This window comes from Oryx dammah, unplaced genomic scaffold (genome assembly GCF_014754425.2).
Source record: "Oryx dammah isolate SB20612 unplaced genomic scaffold, SCBI_Odam_1.1 HiC_scaffold_3, whole genome shotgun sequence".
NCBI classification, from domain to species: Eukaryota; Metazoa; Chordata; class Mammalia; order Artiodactyla; family Bovidae; genus Oryx; species Oryx dammah.
Window position 1 is genome coordinate 102,647,398 of NW_024070187.1, and position 14,963 is coordinate 102,662,360.

The 14,963-nt window shown below is 41.6% G+C and overlaps 1 protein-coding gene across 1 annotated transcript in view; it reads right to left on the reverse strand.

Annotated features, from left to right (window-relative positions):
• The window catches only part of STK32B (serine/threonine kinase 32B), a 384,696-nt gene that overhangs the window by 139,601 nt on the left and 230,132 nt on the right, over nucleotides 1–14,963 (reverse strand). The window lies entirely within an intron of this gene.

A 14,963-nucleotide genomic window follows, 5' to 3' on the forward strand; every position in this document is an offset into this window, starting at 1 on the left:
AAGGCAGGAGGAGAAGGGGATGACAGAGGATGAGATGGTTGGATGGCATCACCGACTCAATGGACATGAGTTTGGGTGAACTTTGGGAGATGGTGAAGGACAGGGAAGCCTGGCGTGCTGCGTCCATGGGTTGCAAACAGCTGGACATGACTCAGTGACTGAACAACAACAATGGACTTCAGTAAGGTCTCCAAAGCTTCAGTCTCCTCTCCACTCCATTCCCCTGTCCTCCCCACATGTGCCACTCCCCACAAGGAGCTTGTTTCTGCAGCCCTAGAAGGCAGTGATGCTCTGGCAAGAAACACCCAAGCTTTAAGGGAACTGTCAATTTCTACGTGGATGACTGCTTGGGACCCAGCTGGTGCCCAAGCTCTATGGAGAGACCACAAGAAGGAAAACCAAGGTGCTCCACTCGACAGCCTCAGCTGAGCACCCAGTGCCAGCCATCGCCAATCAGCAGCCTTGGGAGTGACCCTTTGGGAATTTGGATATTTCGCTATAGCCCCAGCTGACATCATGTGGGGCAGAAGAACTACCCCGATGAGCCCAGTCAACTCACAGAACATGAGATAATTAAGTGATTGTATTTTGAGCACTATGTTTTGGGAAGTATTTTTTCCCCAAAGCAGTAAGAACTGCACTTAGGCCTTTTATGGCTCGAAGAGACAACAGACAAACTCTAAGAATGGGGTCAAACAATTGTAAACTAGAATCACATCACAAAATGTTGTCACAATCCACATGGAACCATGGACTGTAATAAGGGCATTGCAGAATGCCAGGATGTTGTTCTGGATGCTTAGATCTGTGTCTCAGATCCTTGAATATTATATCCTGGGCCAGTCAAGCTATCCCTCTTGTTGGACAGAAGAGGGAAGAAGGGCCTCAGTGAGCCAGTGTTAGGGTAAAAACAAGGACCCAGACCCCTCAGTCTGGCCTCATTTACAATTACCCACTGTTTGGGATGCTGCTGCAGTTGCACACTGCTGTGTTTCCCTGACCTGGGTGTGCAGACCGGGGGAGGGAACCTGATTCAGTCATAGAAGAGGTGACAGACCCTGTGCCTACGGGATGGAGAGCTCCAGAACTGGGAGGAACCTTAAATGCCATCTAGTCCCATATGACAGAGATTGGGAGCCAGAGAGAGCAAAGAAATGGCTGGTTTATGATCTAAATGTCTGGTCTTCTTTTTACGCTTGTCAATAAGCCTTATAATTTTCTACTTAAAAGCCTGGCATGTATGCATTTTTATTATGATATTTTTATTATCATCATTGTTATTATCACACTTCATTACTGTTTTTTAAATTTATTCTTAATTGGAGGATAATTGTTTTACAATATTGTGTTGGTTTCTGCCATACATCAGCATGAATCAGCCATAGGTATACATATGAAACCTCCCTATTGTTACGATATTTTAAAACAGATTTTATTTGCAAAGATAGTCTTTTAAAATAAGATGTACTCACAGGTCACTGCTAGGGGAAGATGTACTCTGGAATTGCTTATTTATCTTGAATCTAGCAGCTTGGCTGACCTCTTAGTTATAATACTTTTCTAACACTTTTTCCACTTGTGAAAGTGTTAGTTGCTCAGTCATGTCCAATTCTTTGCAACCCCATGGATGGGAACCCACCAGGCTCCTCTGTCCATGGGGATTCTCCAGGCAAGAATACGGGAATAGGTTGCCATTCCTTCTCCAGAGGATCTTACTGACCCAGGGATTGAACTCAGGTCTCCCGCATTGCAGGCAGATTCTTTACTTCTTGAGCCACCAGGGAAGCCCCACTTTTTCCACTTATTACATGAAGATGATGATTCTTCCACGACAGCTGCCATGTTCATGTATCCTTGCAATCCTTATGCCCCCTGCTTCTTTTTCCTTATTTTACTATCCATGGCCTCCAGGAAAACACTGATTATAAGAGGCGAGATCGTGCATTTTCATTTTGTTCTGGAATTTAGTAAACTCTATTAAATAAATTGTTTGCTGTAGATATTTGGTGAATAACATTTTTCTTTTGGCCACACATGTGGCTCTTAGTTCCCTGACTAGGGACTGAACCCGCGCCTCCTGCATTGGGAGTGTGGAGTCTTAACCACTGGATGACGGCCACTGGATAACATTTATCCAGTTAAGAAAGTTGCTGTCTAGACTGCTAAGAAATTTTATTGAGTGGGTTCAGAGGCTTTTTTTTAACATTAAAATGTCTTTGCATTTCTAAACTAAACCTTACTTGATAAACACTCATATATGTATATCTAAGTAAATAAGACACACATATATGTATCTATTATATCTAACATGTATATAATAAATATACACATCATATAGAAGTATACTATATATAACATATACTATATATACTTTTAAAAACTGGATTCATGTTTTTCATTTAGGATTTTTGCATCAAATGTTACAATTGACACTAGCTCAAATTTTCCTACCTTTGTCCTGACCCAATTTTGGTATCATGGTAATACTGACTTTGTATGATGAAGTGATTTTTTTTTTTTGTCTATGTTCAAGAAAAGTGCATAAGAGACACCATTTGGTTGCAGAATGTGTGGTCTCAAAACACCCTGCATTCCCCTATTTCTAATTCATGTGGGATTTTCCCTCTTCACGTAAGCTGTACCTGTTGGATGTCTGATGATTCCTGCTTCTTCTTCTCAACAAAGAGAGGAAAAATGACTAGGAAATTTATGCATTTCTATTGCACTCATTTCATATAATAATGCTCAAAATTCTCCAAGCTAGGCTTCAATAGTATATGAACCAAGAACTTCCAGATGTTCAAGCTGGATTTAGAAAAAGCAGAGGAACCAGAGATCAAATTGCCAACATCCACTGGATCATAGAAAAAGCAAGAGAATTTCAAAAAAAAATCTACTTCATTGACTACACTGAAGCCTTTGACTGTGTGGATCACAACAAACTATGGGAAATTTTTTAAGAGATGGGAATACCAGACCACCTGACCTGCCTCCTGAGAAATCTGTATGCAGGTCAAGAAGCAACAGTTAGAACTGGACATGGAACAACAGACTAGTTCCAAATTGGGAAAGGAGTATGTCAAGGCTGTATATTGTCACCCTGTTTTTTGCAGAGTACCTCATGAGAAATGCTGGGCTGGATGAAGCACAAGCAGGAATCAATGTTGCCGGGAGAAATATCAATAACCTCTGATATGTAGATGACACCACCCTCATGGCAGAAAGGGAAGAAGAACTAAAGAGTTTCTTGAAGAAAATGAAAGACAAGAGTGAAAAAGTTGGCTTAAAACTCAACATTCAGAAAACGAAGATCATGGCAGCCGGTCCCATCACTTCATGGGAAATACATGGGGAAACAGTGGAAACAATGTCAGACTTTATTTTTGGGGGCTCCAAAATCACTGCAGATGGTGACTGCAGCCATGCAATTAGAAGATGCTTGAATCTGGGAAGAAAAACTATGACAAACCCTAGACAGCATATTAAAAAGAAGAGACATAACTTCGCCAACAAAGGTCTGTCTAGTCAAAGCTATAGTTTTTTCAGTAGTTGTGTATGGATGTGAGAGCTGGACCATAAAGAAGGCTGAGCACCGAAGAATTGATGCTTTTGAACTGCGGTGTTGAAGAAGACTCTCAAGAGTCCTTTGGACTGCAAGGAGATCAAACCAGCCAGTCCTAAAGGAAATTAACTCTGAATATTCATTGGAAGGACTGATGCTGAAGCTGAAACTTCAATACCTTGGCTACCTGATGTGTAGAACCAATTCATTAGAAAAGACCTTGATGCTGGGAAAGATTGAGGGCAGGAGGAGAAGGGGACTACAGTGGATGAGATGGTTGGATAGCATCACCAAGTCAATGGACATGACTTTGAGCAAGCTCCAGGAGATTGTGAAGGACAGGGATGCCTGGACTGCTGCAGCTCATGGGGTTGCACAGAGTCAAACACGACTGAGGGACTGAACAACAACTGGCCACTGGTGATGGTTCATCAGGCCCCCTTGTGGATGCTCTTGTAATCAGCGTGTGGACACTGAAAGAAAAACCTCTTCCTCTAGGTGTGCTTGGCCAGAAGCTGTAACTCTGAGACTGTCTAGATCCTGTTGCCCAAATGAAGATAAGACCCACCTGAAGCTGCAGGGAGTTGAGCCAGGCTGAGATCTAAGTACAGGGAGAGGCCCTGCTGGAGGTGTGGGCTCCAGCCCAGGCAGAAGAGTGGTCTGTCCCTGAATTTCATGTTTACATGGACAATGGCTGTACTTTTTGATTAAAGCTACTTAACATTGTGCTTCATTCACTTGGAACTGAAAGAATCATTTGATGAATGCTTCTACTTATTTGCTACTGGAGAGAAAGGTTTAGATGCTCAAAAAGGAATGATAGGAATCAGCTATAATATGCCTCCTACAGATCCTCAATTTATATTCCAATAGTTAATGGACTATTGAAACGCTATGTTAATAACAGTGAGTTCTGCACTCTCAATTCACAGCTAAACAGTCAAAGGGCATCTCATTCAATATTCCATCAGAACTGTTTGGAAGAGCGACATGAATTTTCAGGAGAGAAATACGCAGAGTGGAATGAATTCTAAAGAGGAAATTCAAAATGCAAAGAGAACAATAATTTAGGCAATAACTCTGGTTACAGCTTTTTCTCACTGCGGATCCTTTGTCACCTGGGCCATGGACTCTGCATTCCCCAGGAGCCTCAATGCTATTATCTGAGAACAGAGAATGACCTCGCATTGATCTCCCTGTGGTTTCGTGCTGTTCCACAGCTCTGTGCTGTTGTCTCTTTTGCTCCTTCTTGGATTGGAATTACAATTACGTTCTCATGATACTGTTGCATATTGTCATGGAGATGATGGAGATCAGGAATGAGAAACCTACACTGGATTACAGTAACAGTAACCATGGAGAAATCAACATTCAAGATCAAAGAAGGTCAGGAGCTAGAAAGGCATCAGTCCGGGCCTGGATATTGACACAGGCCACCATGGTGGTTCAGTGGTAAAGAATCCGCTTATCGGTGCAGGAGTGGCGGAACACGCAATTTTGAGCCCTTGGTGGGGAGATCGCCTGGAGAAGGAAATGGTAACCTGCTCTAGTATTCCTGCCGGGTTAATCCCACAGACAGCGGAGCCTGGCAGGCTACAGTCCATGGGGTCACAAAGAGTCAGACATGACTGAGCGTGAACACACAGCGTGAAGAACCCCATGTCTGTTGGGCTTTTTTTTTTAAGCATTTGCTACCTTATTCCAAAAATAGATTAAAAGTGACTTGCTAAATACATGTAACATAATACAATTGAAAATAAGTAAACTATTGGTCAAGTCAAAGAATAAAAAAGAAAGTTAAGAAAATGGATGCAGGCAAAAATACCCCAATTCATGCTCAAAGAACCTGCCTGCTTGCCAGAAGTGGGTCATCAATGGGTCTCTAACCTTCCCCAGCAACCAGAACAAAGTGAGAAACACAACCAGCTCCATGATTCAAGGGTCAAGGTGAAAAAACAAATCACTCGTTTACTTTTATGATTCATATGCTTATTACTGGTACAGAAGCCAGAGGGACATCTCTCCCACTGGCTTCTTACAAATATGGCATTCTGTAACGTGTGATCAATGAGCTACATGCAAATGTTCTGTGGACTTCTTTGGTTGTTCGGTGGCTAAGACTCCGTGGTCCCAAAGCAAGAAGTCTGGGTTCAGTCTCTGGGCAGGGAACTAGATCCCACCTGTCGCAACCAAGAGTTCACATGCTGCCACTGTAAGATCTTGCATGTCCACTCCAGTCCTCTTCCCTGGAGAATCCCATGGATGGAGGAGCCTGTTAGGCTGCAGTCCATGGGGTCGCTAAGAGTTCGACATGACTGAGTGACTTCACTTTGACTTTTCACTTTCGTCCATTGGAGAAAAAATGGCAACCCACTCCAGTACTCTTGCCTGGAGAATCCCAGGGATGGGAGAGCCTGGTGGCTGCCGTCTATGGGGTCGCACAGAGTCGGACACGACTGAAGCGACTTAGCAGCAGCAGCAGCAGCCAAATAAAAAGTAAATATTAAAAAATCATGTCAATGTATGGCAAAACCAATAGAGTATTGTAAAGTAAAATAAAGTAAAAATTAAAATTAAAAAAAATAATAATAAATAATAAAATAGCTCTGAACAGAGTCACAAGTTTAACGGGAGATTTTTTTGGATGATGTTCCTCAGTGTAGGCTGAATGTGTCAAAGCCTAAGTCCATAAAAACAGTGCTTCGTGGGGCAACAGCAAGGTGGTCTGCACAGCATGATCATGGATGAGCTTTCTTAATAAAAGAAATGATGGCAGGTGGCCTCAGGACTACTTTACCAACGTGAGCTCATGCACACACCAACAAAGACTCTGCAGGCTTCTACCATACAGCCAGCCCTGTGTCAGAAGCTGGGGTTCAGCGGGAGAAGTTGCCCCAGATGTCTCATCTGAGTTTGGGATAGCCATAAGGGGTCTGGTGTTCGATGGTCCATGCCAGGAAAAGTGCCCCAGGTGATCCATTGCTGCGTTTCCATTTCTTGCCCTTGGCCATGAACCTACAGTCCCAAGGAGACTCTTTGTTGTCACTGTCATCCCTACCTGATCACTCACAATGGCCCCTAATCCTGCCTTTCTACTCTTTTTCATCCATCATCCTCTTTCCAGTTTAGAGCAGTAGCTTCCAACCAGCGGCACCTTTGCTCTCATGGCGACGTTTGACAACATCTAGAGACATTTTTGGTAGTTACAACTGGGGGAATGGTTGATTCTGGCCTCTACTAAGTAGAACCCAAGGTTGCCGTTAAACATCCTACAATGAACTGGACGCCCCCATCACAAAGTGTGAGCTGGCCCCGAATGTCCACAGCACCAAGGCTAAGAAACCCTGGTTTACATAGAGGTACCCCTTTAAGGGGGCTTCCCTTGTGGCTCAGCTGGTAAAGAACCCACCTGCAATGCAGGACACCTGGGTTCAATACCTGGGTTGGGTAGATTCCCTGGAGAAGGGAAAGGCTACCCATTCCAGTATTCTGGCCTGAAGAATTCCAAGGACTATACAGTCTATGGGGTTGCAAAGGGTCGGACATGACTCCTAACCTGGAAGACTGAGCTGGGTGACCTTTCTTCTGTCCCTGTGCACCCTATGTGCCCACCGTGTGCCAGGCACTGCTCCATGTACCCTGTGTCTATTAACTCATCGCATCCTCTCAACGGCCTTTGGAAGTAAGTGTTAGCATAAGCTGCCTTTGGCAGATGTGGACACACTGAGACTCAGAAAGATGAAGGGCTATTTTCCAACTGACCCAGCCAGGAAACGGCAGAGCTGAGAGTTGAACCAAGATGATTTCTCCACCTCCAGATTCTAGAATTATTACGGGAAGTAAGGTCTGGCTGCTTGCCGCTTGAAAGCCAATCAAGAAGCAAGATAGGTGGAAAAGAAGTTTGTTTTATTTTGGACATCAGTAACTGGGGGAAGGGCGAGCTCATGTCCAAAGGCGAATTCACTTCCAAAGACGAACTTATGTCCAACAATCAGTGGGCAAGTGCTTTTAAAGGCAGTGCAGTAGGAGGCTGGGTAGGCTACATGTAGAAACAGCACAGTCAGTTCTTGACATCTTGAAATCGGTCACGCGGTGGTCTGGTCAGTTATCTTGATTGTTTTAAGCAGTGATTGGTTTTCAGGGTTCCAGGGCCAGTTTGTCCCTATTTCCTTGAGGCCAGTTCTTGGAACTGTGGCGGCTTATGTGAGGGCTATAGTCTGGTCATCATGTGACCGGACCTTCTTCTACCTGGTGGGGGTTTAAGTATCTACAAGACAGCTCAGCTCAGAATATTATCTACAGCCCTTGACGAGGAACTAAAGTCGTTGATTTCGTATAACGACTATCATTTTGCCCAGTTTGACTGCTTCCCTTGGTTTCTTCATTCTCTGACTTCTCTGGTTAAACTTACTCTTTGTCTAAAGTGTTTCCACAGACAAAAGGCAGGCTGAGGACATGGTGCCGAAGAGCCATAGGGTCCTGCTCCATTTCAGAATCCCTGCTCAGGACTCTGGTGGCACTTTCCTTGTGGCACAGGGACCCCCTCTCTCGTGGTCTCTTCTCCCCACCAGACAGCCAGCTGTCTGGCACAGGAACCAAGCTGTTTTTAGCTTTGGGCCCTTGCATTTAGCCCATTACCTGGAGCATCAGACACACTCAAGAATGAATGAATCATAAACACCCCAAGGACCCATAGTCTATGTGGCACATCAGTCTGTCAATTTCATGCCGAAGCTTGAGGGAGCAGGGAGATAGTACAGAAAGAAATATGGGAGGTGGTGGGTTGATGGGAAAGGAAAGCTTTGTGTTAGGCACTGGTCTCTGTCTGATGTGTACATCATTGCTTCCAGGAGCTTCTTGTCCTCCACACTCCTCCCCACCTGCCAGCTGCACAGCAGATTTTGCAGACTCTAAAGTACCGTCTCTCTGTGTCAGTGCAGAACCCTGTTCTTGTGACTTAATGGTTTCATTTAATTTGTAAATTAAATTTGTGCTTGCTCCTGCTTTCTTCTAAAGGTTTTGCAGTGCCTAACAAAGTAAAACTGATGGAGAGGGAAAATCTGGAATGAAGGAGAGGCGAATGGTGCATTCATGTGGACAAACTGATTGTGAGCATGGTTCCACCTCCTTTGCAGGGCACGGCAACAAGGCAGTGCAGGACGGACAGTCTGCGCTCACTGTCTGAATGAGACGAAGCCAAACCTCTCCCCTTGGGCTGAATTCCAAAAGAAATGTATAATTTGCATTCTTTACAAAAGGGCATGGAGTAAGAAACAGGAATTGAATAATGGTAATTCACACTAGTAGAGTGTGTCCTACATATATCCCTATATTCCTGGGAGATATTGGTCCTTAGTATTCTCTCACTGCACTATCTTTATCTGCCTTTGGTATCAGGGTAATACAAGTTCATAAAATGAATTGGGAAGTGTTCATTTCTCTTTTATTTCCTAGATTTCCTGGAAGAGATTGTATAAAATAGGTATTAGTTCTTTAAATATTTGTTAGAACTCTCTAGTGAAACTATCTGGACATGGAATTTCATTCTTCAGGAGCTTTTAAATTATGAATTCAGTTTATATAAAAGTGATAAGATTATTTAATTTTTTCTTGCTTAAGTGTTGGCAGTATGTAGATTTTGAGAAATTGCTCCATTTCTTCTAAACTGTCAAATTTATGAGTATAAAGCTTTTCACAGTATTCCCTTATTATCCTTTTAATGGCTGAAGAATCTTTAGGGATAGCCTCTGTTTTATTCCTGATTTTCATAATTTGTATCTTCTCACAGTTTCTATCCGTCAGTCTTGCTAAAGTTTCATCAATCTTTTTTCTGAAGAACAAGCTTGCTGTTCCATTGATTTTTTTTTTCTATTGCTTTCTTCTTTTCAATTTCATTGATTCCACTCTATTATTTCCTTCTTTTTTCTTTCTTTGTGTTTATTTTTCTAATCACTTTTTTAGTTTTTTGAGATGAAAAATAGATCAAAATTTGAGAGCTTTTCCCTTTTCTAATGTAAGCATCCAGAGCTATAAATTTATAAACCATCACAGCTTTAGCTGAATCCTACAGATTTTGTGTTTTCATTCACACTTGTATGTATCTTTATCTCTTCTGAGGTCTCTTCTTTAACCCAAGGATTATGAGAAGTCTGTGTTTAATGAACAAGTGTCTGGAGATTTCCCTACAGTCCTCCTGTGAGTATGGTCCAGTGTGGCTGCATTACGGTCATAGCACATGTTCTCTTACGACTTCATTTTTTAAAGTTTGTTGAGGTTTGTTTTATGAACCAAGAACCAGATATATTATTTGTGAACTTTCCACAGACACTTGAAAAAAAATCCTTTCTGCTGTTACTTGTTGAAACGTTCTACAAATGTCAGTTAGGTACTCTTGGTCATGGTGAAGTTCATCCTTTTATATCTTTGCTGACTTTCTGTCTAAAAGTTCTATCAACTGCTAAGACACCCCCAGGTATAACTGTGGGTTTTCCTGTTTTTCCTTCCAGTGCTATTAAATTTTGTTTCATGCATTTGGAAATTGTGATGGTTGACTCATTTATAATATTATTTGAATCATTTTAATATAGTGTCCTATATCATATTACCATGTATAAATTTCATTTTCTATTTATAAATATTATCTATTTCCTACTGAGTCTCAGCACAGCTGGTTTTACTTGTCCCTTGTTATAAGTAATGCTGCAATGATGCTCTCTACATATTTCTTCTTATGCTCACAGGCAGAAGATAGCTTGTTAAACAAATGCACTGAGTACCAACCATATGTCAGACACTGGTCTAGATGCTGTGGATACGTAAGTAAACAACAGAAATCACGTCCTGTCTCTGTGGGATTACGTAAAGTGAAGTAAGCAACCAGCACAGTGGGAAGCACATAGAAAGCCTTAAGGGGAACTAGCTATAAGAATGAGCAGCTAAATCAATAATGCTAACATTCTGATGCTAAATATATGGAATGATGAATGGGTATCACATTCTTACTCTTGCAATCCTTGCAATAACTCCAGAGGAATATACGATTACACCTATTTTGTGCGTGCTCACATGTGTGATAAGTTGCTCAGTCGTGTCAGACTCTTTGCGACCCCATGGACTGCATGCAGCCCACCAGGCTCCCCTGGCCATGGGAATTCCCAGGCAAGAAAACTGGAGTGGGTTGCCGTTTCCTCCTCCAGGGATCGAACCTATGCCTCCTGCACCTTCTGCCTTGCAGGAGGATTCTTTACCACTGTGCCACCAGAGAAGAGCTCATACCTATTTCACTAAGCCCAAATAAGCACCTAGAAAGTTTACCTTATTTAAAGTCATACACTTGATTTATTTTTTAAAAGGAGGAGGGGCATATTAACCAGTGGCAAATGGGAGGTTTTTCAGTAAATGGTTCTGCATCAATTGTATGTCTATGAGGAGAAAAATGAATTCAGACCGCATATCACACACACCTAAAAATTTCAGAAGGACTGTAAATCTTAACATATGATACAAAACAGTGAAATTTCTAGAAAAAAAAAAACATATGGGCGAAGAATACATAAAGACTGATGGCTAATAGATATTAAATGTTTTTTAGGGATGACAGAAATGTTTTAAAATTGGAGAGTGGTGATGGTTATGCAACTTGTGAATATATTTGAAACTACTGAATTGTGCATTTAAAATTGTGTATGTGCAAATTTTACAGCATGTGAACTTATATCTCAATGAAACTGTTATCAAAAAAGCAATGTACACAACAATGTTCAGTATACTAAGCCATTTTTTTTAAAAAAAAGGAAATAATATATGGGTTATTTATGCATACATAAAGGATCGCTGGAATTATAAGATTCACAACTGCGATCTGGGCAGGATCACTTGATGGTCTGGTTTTAGGACTAGAAGAAGGAATTTTCACTATTTACTCTTTTGCATGATGGTTAGTAACACCGACATAAATATGAGCAAACTCTGGGAGACAGTGGAGGACAGAGGAGCCTGGTGTGCTGCAGTCCATGGGGTCGCAAGGAGTCAGTTAGCAACTGAACAGCAATAACAAATTATGAACCATATGAAAATACCTATTCAAAAGTGAATAAAATTAGCTTAACTTCATACATTTAAAGTGAAAGAAAAAAGGGCAAGAGATTTGAAGAGTTGCTTGAACAAAAAGAGGGATATACAACTAGTATATATACAAAATATATAAAGTGTTCAGCCTCATTGGAGAAGTACAGATCAAAATGAAAATGTGGTTTCTCATCCACCCAACAAAATGGCTAAAATAAGAACTAGGGACAACAGCAAAAGTTGCTGGCTCTGTAACAGGCCTGCCTGTCATACACTGCTGACTGTAATCCAAACTGGCCAAATATTTTGGAAAAGTACTTAGTAGTATCTACTCTGAGTATCTACGGTACTCAGGTTGAATATCTACTCTAGCAAAGTAATGTTCAAAATACTCCAAGCCAGGCTTCAACAGTATGTGAACTATGAACTTTCAGATGTTCAATCTGGATTTAGAAAAGGCAGAGGAACCAGAGATCAAATTGCCAACATCCTCTGGATCATAGAAAAAGCAAGAGTTCCAGAAAAACATCTACTTCGGCTTTATTGACTACACCAAAGCCTTTGACTGTGTGGATCACAATAAACTGTGGAAAGTTCTTCAAGAGATGGGAATACCAGACCACTTGACCTGCCTCTTGAGAAATCTGTATACAGGTCAAGAAGCAACGGTTAGAACTGGACATGGAACAACAGACTGGTTCCAAATCAGGAAACGAATACGTCAAGGCTGTGTATTGTCACCCTGCTTATTTAACTTATATGCAGAGTACATCATGCAAAATGGACGAAGCACAAGCTGGAATCAAGATTGCTGGGAGAAATATCAATAATATCAGATATGCAGATGACACCACCCTTATGGCAGAAAGAGAAGAGAAACTAAAGAGCCTCTTGATGAAAGTGAAAGCGGAGAGTGAAAAAGTTGGGTTAAAACTCAACATTCAGGAAACTAAAATCATGGCATCTGATCCCATCACTTCACGGCAAATAGATGGGGGAAACAATGAAAACAATGACAGATTTTATTTTGGGGTGCTCCAAAATCACTGCAGATGATGACTGCAGCCGTGAAATTAAAAGACGCTTGCTCCTTGGAAGAAAAACTATGACCAACCTAGACAGCATACTAAAAAGCAGAGACATTACTTTGCCAACAAAGGTTCGTCTAGTCAAAACTATGTTTTTTCCAGTAGTAATGTATGGATGTGAGGGCTGGACTATAAAGAAAGCTGAGCGCCAAAGAATTGATGCTTTTGAACTGTGGTGTTGGAGAAGACTCTTGAGAGTCCCTTGGACTGCATGGATCCAACCAGTCCATCCTAAAGGAGATCAGTCCTGAGTGTTCATTGGGAGAACTGATGCCTAAGCTGAAACTCCAATACTTTGACCACCTAATGTGAAAAACTGGCTCATTGGAAAAGACTCTGATGGTAGGAAAGATTGAAGGCAGGAGGAAAAGGGGACGACAGAGGATGAGATGGTTGGATGGCATCACGGACTTGATGGACATGAGTCTGAGTAAGCTCTAGTTCGTGATGGACAGAGAAGCCTGGTTTGCTGCAGTCCATGGGGTCGCAAAGTGTCAGACATGACTTAGTGACTGAACTGAACTAAACTTAGGTTGAACATGGTTTCCCTGGTGGCTCAGTGGTAAAGAATCTACCTGCCAACTGAGGAAAGGTGGGTTCGATCCCTGGTTTGGGAAGATCCCCTAGAGAAGGAAATGGCAACTCACCCTAGTATTCTTGTCTGGGTAATCTCAATGGACAGAGGAGCCTGGGAAGCTACAGTCCATGGGGTCACAAAGAGTTGGACATGACTTAGTGACTAAGTAACAACTCAAGCTAAACAAAAACATGACCAGTTATCCAACAATTTCTTTCTTCTGCAGATATTCAGCAAAGACATTCACCTGCATATACAAAAATACATGCACCAAAATGTTTGCACCAAGAGTTTTGATTATGAGTGTATTAGTTTGCAGGGGTACCATAACAAAACACCATAGACAGGGGTGGAGTGGGTGAGGATTTAAAAGACAGCCATTTATTCTCTCACAACTTGGCAGGGTTGAAAGTCTATCAAAGTGTCATCCTGGGGCCTCTCCCTTGGGTTTGCTGATGGCTGTCTTCTCCACATGTCCTCATATGATTGTCCCTCTGTGTGTGTCTGTGTCCAAATGTCTTCTTCTTATAAGGAGATCAGTCAGATGGATTAGGATTCACCTTAATGACCTAATTTACCCTTAATTACTTCTTCAAAGACCCCCCGCCATCTTCAAACACAGTCAGATTCTGAGGCACTGGGGGTTTGGATTTCAACACATTTATTTTGAGTGGACACAATTCAGTCCCAGTGAGTCTGTTATCTATTCACAGATTCATTTGCCACTTGGGCCTTCTCTTCTGTGCATCCTGTTGTTATTCATCATCCATTTATCTATGGATCTGTTTGATTCTCTAATTAATCATGTGTGTGAGTGTGTGTATGTGTGTGTGTGTGTCAGTTGCTCAGTTGTGTTCAACTCTCTGCAACCCCATGGACTATAGCCTTCCAGGCTCCTCTGTCCATGGAATTCTCCAGGCAAGAATACTGGAGTGGGTAACCATTCCCTTCTCCAAGGGATCTTCCTGACCCAGGGATCAAATCCCGCTCTCCTGCATTGCAGGCAGATTCCTTACCTGATTCTGAGAAGCCCTGGTTATTTGTAGGTGCTGTTTACACATTGGAGACTAAACTTTTGACATGTATATCTGCTGATAATACCTTCTCTCAACCAGTGTTCTGACTATTCACTTTGTTTCCTGCAGGGATCTATTTCCATGCAGCAGCTTAAACTTGTTAATTGTATCTTATTTTCTGTCCCTTTGATCTATCTCCACTTGAGACAGCTGAAAGTCTCTCATCATTCAAGCAATTTTTGCTTCATATATTTTTCAATTTTGTATCAGCATACAACTTCAGAGATGTGAATTTTTCTTATCATTTTGTAGTTTATTCTCATTACCCTGAAAAAAAATTTTTTTCTTGTGATGTCAATTTTGACCTATATTTTTTTCCTGATCTATCTTTTTACATCTCACTATATATAGTTTTTCACTATCTATCTTCATGTTTTTTTGCTGCATTCTTATAAATAGGCCATGCATAGATTTTTTAAAAATATCCAAACTGAGAGTGTGACTATTGTTTAGTGAGAACAGTATGTTCACCCCTATTATAGTGACTGATATTACTGCTATCTTTATGTGCAGTGGTTTCTGTCTACCATACTTTTCTCCTCAAGTTCATTGATTCAGTTTCTTTAATTCCCCTCTCGGCTGTTTCTAAACTT